The sequence below is a fragment of the Sinohyriopsis cumingii genome, chromosome 11 (genome assembly GCF_028554795.1).
Source record: "Sinohyriopsis cumingii isolate HCF-2022 chromosome 11, ASM2855479v2, whole genome shotgun sequence".
Taxonomy (NCBI): domain Eukaryota; kingdom Metazoa; phylum Mollusca; class Bivalvia; order Unionida; family Unionidae; genus Sinohyriopsis; species Sinohyriopsis cumingii.
The window spans coordinates 10,345,916-10,353,526 of NC_142971.1; the positions used below are offsets into that span (position 1 = coordinate 10,345,916).

At 41.0% G+C, this 7,611-nt stretch overlaps 1 non-coding gene across 1 annotated transcript; it reads right to left on the reverse strand.

Annotated features, from left to right (window-relative positions):
• Window positions 1–1,858: 1,858 nt before the first annotated feature.
• Trnap-ggg (transfer RNA proline (anticodon GGG)) lies at window positions 1,859–1,935 on the reverse strand. The gene has a single exon. It is a non-coding gene; the product is annotated as a tRNA-Pro (tRNA).
• Between the last annotated feature and the right edge of the window lie 5,676 nt (window positions 1,936–7,611).

Sequence of the window (7,611 nt, forward strand, 5' to 3'; positions counted from 1 at the left end):
TAGCCTAATATGCATATTTAGAAAGGGAAGCTTTCCCATAATGGCAAATATATGTAGGTATCAGAATATTCCCTATGTTGAAAGATCGTGCTCTTTTCATGCAGATATAGATGATGAGTTTCATTTTACTCTCAAATGTCCTATATATGATAATTTGAGAAAGGCCAGTGTACCTACATACATTCATTGTTATGCAAATTACATGAAGTTGTAAAACTGTATCGAGAGAATCAATAACAATGTTATTATCCTACGTAATGTTTGCAATTTATCTTTAAAAGTGAGGGAATCAGTGTGCCAATCTTTGAATCGTTTTGTTTTGAGGTTGTACCATATTTGCAATACATGCATGCAATTTGGACCTGCGGCCTTTGTTACAAATGAAGATTATTATTATTATTATTATTATTATTATTATTCCTCTTCCTCTTCTTCTTCTTCTTCTTCTTCTTCTTATTATTATTATTATTATTATTATTATTATTATTATTGTCATTATCAATAATCCTGACACACAGTTATTGTATACTCTCCATCACAATGTCTTTGCATAACTCTACCAGGACATACACTGTAATTTCTGGCGTCGATCTTGTCTCGAACTTTGTTCACAACTTAGAAATAGGCCAAAACGTACTGCCTGGTTCGTTTATGTGATAGGCACAAGAAATTGTTAGTGTATTATTCATACACGGTGAAAACTCTAGTAGTGATGAGCACTGTAAACGTTTAATGCGGATGCTTTAAACTATCTAAGTGCAAAGACAACTTAATCTAGCAAACGTTAAAGTTTATTCTTGCACACAGGGATCAGCCCCCACTCTCCGTCTTTTCATTTTGTTGATGTAGATACAAAACAATATAATATAATTTTGATATAATAAAGGTATTCCTCAGGGAAGGGAAGAATTTCATTTGAATTTGATCACACTACTCTTAGTTTGTGTTTCTATTATTAGGTTGGCAATATTTGGTTGGAGTCTTACATATTAATTTACGTAAAGGCAAACACGTTTGCAGTATGTTAAGTAATAATCACGTTATACACCGTGGTAAATAAGAGGATGATCAAGATGTCAGTTTGTTTACTTGTAACAATGTAACGTGAATTAAGTATTCAAATTTGTTCACTTACTGAACACAGAATTTAACGACTTTACTGGTAACTGACCTTGATCCAGTTTCACGGATGGACACTCTCTGAGAATTACAGTTCAGGAAAAAATAATATTGATACAATCATGCCATCATTGAACATGTGAATCGGATATATTCTTTCATATAGAACATAGTTGAAATGAATAAGAGATTTTATACTGGAATATTTGCTAAGTGTATTAGGATAAAATTCAAATATTCATTAATGTTAAAAACGGTCTTTTTTGTTCACGTGTCTGCGTAGGTTTCTACAGGTGCCTCGACACCTTTGCCAAACTGTATTGAAAGCACTGTTAACCACAAATAAACCCAAACAAGTGTGACACTGGAAATTTATCTTGTGTGGCCATTATGTGTTTTAGAGGTTAATCATTTGGAGTATTTAAGAGTTTAAGAACCCTTCAGCTGAAATCGACTATTGTCGACTGGGGAAAAAAGCATACGGGTACCGGGTATGTGTGTATATATGATTTGGATTTTTAACGTAGCTTTAACAATTTTTCAGTCATATCGCTAAGATGTCTGCAGTGTGACAGTTTACAGTGATGTCTAGCACTGGGCATCATGACGCAGACATGTAGCACAATGTCCCGCCCAGTCACATTATCCTGACACCAGGCCGACCAGTCCTAACACTAACCTCTTGATGCTGAGGGCCAAGCGCGGCAGCTGTTGGTACCATTTTTGTAAGTATTTGGTATGACTCGGCCGGGGATCGAACCCACGACCTCCCGCATCCCAGGCGGACGCTCTAACCACTGGGCCACCGGAGCGGTCGCTTGAGAGGAGAGTTAAATCGGTAAAACCGCAGTAGTATCTGCGCGTGTTTTATATTTTTTTTTTTGTTATTGATTGTTTTATACAACATAAGTGCATGTAAGCGTTACGCTGAATTTTGGGAGAGAAATTTAGGCTGTGTATTGTCCCATCTGCCCCGATTATTTGCGATTTCGAACCCCTCTGTTTCTCCACTGGTGAGAAGACGGAAGGCCTGTCCTGTGCACGTCCTCGTCGTCGACTTAAAAATAAAATCTAAAAAAAACATGGATACTTTGGGTCTGTCTCACACTGCGTTACCATGACGTCCTTTCAGTCTCATTCCCGTCAAATCCATTCGTGTCTTGAATAATATTGTTGCTGAGATTGTCTGCCAAACCCAATCTGACACCTATTCTTCATCAGTTGATGAAAAAATGGAAACCCACGTCTCCAAAATTGTCTCCTCCAGCAGTGGCAGTTGCTCACAAATTACCTGCTCCCAAAATCAAAGTCCAAGAGAGATCTGGCATGTTACAGAGGTTACTGATTCGTCCAAGCAGGAACTGTCCCAATTTAGACCGTTGAGAATCCCTTCCACAACGCATGATATCTGTCATCAAGTTGATACGACACAACGACAGTCAGTGGTAACGCGTTCACATATAAAATAGGCCTTAGGAAAATAAAAGGAATCAGTGTTTTTTTGTGCTTCTTAAAACCTTAAGATGCCACCCACCAGAAGCCACCCCTCTTCTGTCTACTCGTTGAGTTAAACATGATGTTCGTCCTGTCCAAAGCTTCTCCACCGATGCGAAATGAACTCATTTAAACCGCGTCCAAAGATATCATCAAATGTTGCTTGAACGACTTGAAACGCACGATAACTTTGTCTTAATACCAGAAAAAATGTTTAGCCAAACATCGTCACGTTCTTCGCCAAATGGTTCAAAAGAAAATACCCATTCGTCAAAAGAAAAAGAAGTTAGTACAACGCGGAGAAATTTTGCCCCTGTTCTTATTACCCTTGCTGAAAAGTGTACTGGAAACAAAGCTGATAGGACTCATGTGAACAAGATCAAAAGGGACCAAGAAGATAATAAAGACCTTTGGAGTCCAAAAATTTCAGACGTGACCATTGAAATCGATTGGAAGGACGAAAACTGGCTATATTGCCTTAAAAACGATGGATGGAATATCATCGTTGGGAAGAACAACGGACTCCGCATTTGCCTTCCAATCCTCATTTGACCGAGACGTCTCCGTTACAACACGAATTGCAGACGTTGATAGATCGCAACGATTTGTCCGAAACTCTTTCACCAAAAAGCTTTAGGCGAAACAAATCTACCCACTCTGAAATATTTCAAGACCCTGATGAAACGTCTACCACCACTACTGCTCCCAGTGACCAAGGCAGTAAAGGAAGAAGAAGAAGAGTTTCAAACTCACCAGAAAAGGTACGCAAGTAAACAAGTTGACAACACCACCCATAATTGGATTGATTAAAAAGATGATGACCACGCCTTCATCATCAGAAGAGAAAAGGAAGGTGAAGACAGAAGTGAAATAAGAACCAATTAACCCTGTTCAGACATCATCTTCCTCGGCACCTGTCGCTCGCCGGACACGCAAAGAATTATAAACCAATACAATTCCACACAAACAAAGAGTAGTATCAGTGAAGAGTGGGTGACTTATTAACAAAAACGGAGAAGGTGTAGGACAGCATTTACTACGATCCATCCCATTATGCCGGATACGGAGGAGTTCAGAAATTGTATTGTGCTGCCAAAACCGGTCTGACAAGTCTCCGTTTACCACAAGTGCAACGAAGGTTACAAGAACAAGCCACATACACTTTACATAAACCATTTTCCAGAAGTCGCACTCGAGTGCAGGGCATCGATCATCAATGTCAAGCCGATTTAGGCGATGTCTCTCATTTGGCAACCTACAATGGTGGCTTCAAATATTTGTTTTGTTTTATCGACGTCTTTTCCAAATTTGCCTGAGTCGTGTCATTTAGTTCCAAATCGAGCATTGCATTAGTGCGAGCCCTCAACTGGTGTTGAAACAAAATGGTCCGCACCCTCTTCAAAAGAAAACCGACAAAGGCACCGAATTTCTGAACCAAGCTTTCCAAAATGAAATAATGAAACGATCATTCGTTTTCTCACTAGTGAGAATCCCGAAACAAAGCCAGCATCGTGGAACGTTTTCAACGCAGTTTGATAAACCTATGTGGAAATATTTTACGCATCAACACACTCTCAAATACATCGACATCTTACCACACTTGATTCAAGCATACAACCAATCTTACCATCGAAACATCGGACGTGCCCCCAAAGAAAAGTGACTCCCGACAACGAAGTGACCGTTTCTGAGTGTCTGTTTGTTACGTCCCCGACAGTGGCTGTCCCCAAGAAGAGTGCAGTGTTGGCCGCAGGAGATTGGGTGCGCTTTGGCAAAACCAAACGAAAAGATTGCACATCGGTCCACATCTTGAAGCGACGAGAACAGGTGAATCAATGCACTGAACTGCGCTTATTTATAGGTAGAGGCAGGATTGAAACGGATTGAGTTCATTCACCAATCCAAACACGCGTTACAAAATTCAGTCAGCCCGCATCCAATCCGAAGAGAGTAGTCTGTGACGTCAGCTGGTCTATATAGATTCGCTAGCGCTTGTGTGCAGTCAATCTATGCGACAGTGATTCAACATGACGGAAACTCAGAAAACGATCCATTGGGGTGCACCAGCAGGGGAGACTGCCCAAGGGAACCGGGACTTACTTTCAGAAGAGGTACATTGGGATTTTGTGGATTTTCTTACCTCGCAAGAATTTGTTCCGGAACCTTCGTTACCTTCTTCATTACCGCAAGTGGAGAATTTTAGACAGAGACAGAAAGAAGAATTGGAGAAATTTATGCAACGACAAAAGGAAGCGGAACAAGCTTTTCTCCTACAGCAACAGCAACAGCAACAAGAAGAGGTAAGAAAAAAACAACAGCAACAACAGCAAGAAGAAGTAGCAGCAAAGAAACAAGAGGGTGAAAATCAAACGGCTACGGTACTGTTGGACATTTTAGCGGAGTTAAGAAGTCTGAAACAAATGTATCAGACTTCTTTATCACGACCGAAGAGAATACGACCTTCCCGAGCTAAACACGCCAACCCTGTGACTAAGCCTGTCGTACCACCCTTAGTGATTTCAACCCAATCATCAGAAGTAGACCTTGGCCGTGGCAAAGGCTTAAGGCAGTTAAGGTTGATTGGTTAAACTCACTCCTACACCATAAAGAAAAAAGGCCCTTTTCAGGGCCACCCACATTTCTCGAAAAGAAATACAATTTCAATTTGCCAATAACTCAAAAATAAACCCACCCATTTTACCCTTATAGTACGTGTCTGTGTATGAGTGCGTGAGTGTAGCTTCTTATTTTAAAATCAAAACTCAAAGACACTTACCTTATATCATTCATGTATTCTTTTATCCATTTTTTTACAATCCAATTCACAATTCACCACAGAACACTTTAAAAAGTTCGTACACTTCTTCTTTTTCATTATTTAGTCTCTCTGTTTTTTGAATTTCTTCACCGTGTTTTCCTCATTTTCTTCCCTTCTTCTTTTCTTCTCCTGTTTCTTTGCCTCTTTTAAATAGAATTGTCTTCTTTCTTCCTCTTCTTCCTCTGAAGAATCCCTCTCTTCTTCCGAAGAATCCCTCTCTTCTTTTGAAGAATCCTTCTTTTCTTCTGACTCCTCTTGTTTCTTTTTTGGGCAATCTGGAGACCAATGTCCTTTTTCTTTACAATAATAACAGGTATCTTGACTTTTGTCTTTTTTAGCCCCTGTTTTTGTTCTTTTTTGACGGTCTGGACACTCTGAAGACCAATGCCCTTTCTTCTGACAGATATAGCAAGTATCTTGACTTTTATCTCGAAAGGAAGGAGAGTAGTCCGTCGGCTGGTCTGAAGAGAATTTTCTAATGACCCCTCGCAAAGCTCTGACGAAACGTTCCATCTGGGTAGTCTCTTCCATCGTTGTGCTCAGCTTGAGAGTGAAATGAATAGTGAAAGGACAAGACACACACCCTTTTTATATACGCTGGTTGGCCAAGACTATAAATTAGTCTATGGTGTTTAAACTTGAGTCATTTGACGTTTTGCACTCAAGATGAAACGATCCAATTCATTCGAGAAAAAAGTAAGAGGCAGAAACGTGATCTATCGCCTCGTACCAGGGCTGAAATCTTGGCACAGATTCATGCCAGTGATTTTGAAGAGGACATGAGTGAACCAGAATTTGAAACCTCTAAACCAAGTTCGTCACCCTTAGTGAACCCTGAAAAATACTATTCCATTCGAGAGACGGAAAAGCGCTCCTCTAGAAAATTTAGAACCACGGCTTACACCTACACGGTGAAGTTTAAAGATTTCAAGACCGACGTACCCTTGGAGAAAGCAGAAGGGTTCATCACCGAGATGTGGGATTCTTTGCTCACCGCACTCAAGCGACAATGTCAACCCAAAGAAGACGATCGCTTGACACTATCCATAGATCACGACGGTTTGAAATCCCCTGTTTGGATCGAGTTTAGCAGACCTGCAGAACTAACCCCTTCCAAAATCATGGACAAGATTCAACACGTACAACAATCTAATGACCAGTTTGACATCACCGATGGTAAAGCCACACTGAAAATGGCCCACGTCTCTCTTCCTCAAGGGACAGGACGCAAAAAGATGTTATTGGTGAACGAGCTTCGCAGCATTAAGCGTAGTCTTGTCCAAATTCACAATCCTCATGACCAGATGTGTTTAGCCCGTGCCATCGTGGTGGGACGAACCTATGCCAACAAGAACGACACGACAGAATGGAAAAGAACCTGGGAGAACATTCGAAAATCGAACCGAACCAAACAACGAAACGAAGCAGAACTCCTGTTGCAACAAGCTGGCCTGTCCAAAGACACACCCTGTGGCATTCCTGAGATGCAAAAATTGCAAGATGCCCTAGCTCCACGCTACACCTTGAAAGTGCACCATCAAGAAATGCGCGGGTCTCTGTTGTTTCGAGGCCAAGACTTTAAGGACGGAAAATACATTCATGTTTATCATCACGATGACCATTTCGATACCATTACCAGTATCACCGGATTCCTGGGATACAGATATTACTGTGAGAAATGTGACTATGGTTATAATAATCGAGAGTAACACAAGCATTGTGGATGGAAATGCCCAGGATGTTTGGCCTCTCCACCCTGTCTGAGCGAAGAACCAGTGCCTTGTTCGACTTGTCTGCGCACGTTTGTCAGCCCTACCTGTTACCAACAACATTTGAAAACACAAGGTTCAAAGAAGAAATGTGCTTGTCAACTCCTGAGATTGTGCCCTACGTGTAGACAAGGCATACGTACCAACAATGCCAAGGCACACGTATGTCGAGGAAAGAAAAAATGTCACATTTGTCACCACATCGTGGACTTGGAACACGAATGTTACGTGCAAAAATACCAACCCCCACCAGAGAAAGAGGACGGTCACAAGAAGAAAGGCAATTTCATCTTTTTCGATTTCGAATGCATGCAAGAGACTGGCATTCACATCCCTAATTTCTGCGTGGCTCATCGAGCGTGCGAGAAGTGCATTCAAGAACCTATCTTCAGTGATTGCCCTCACTGCAGC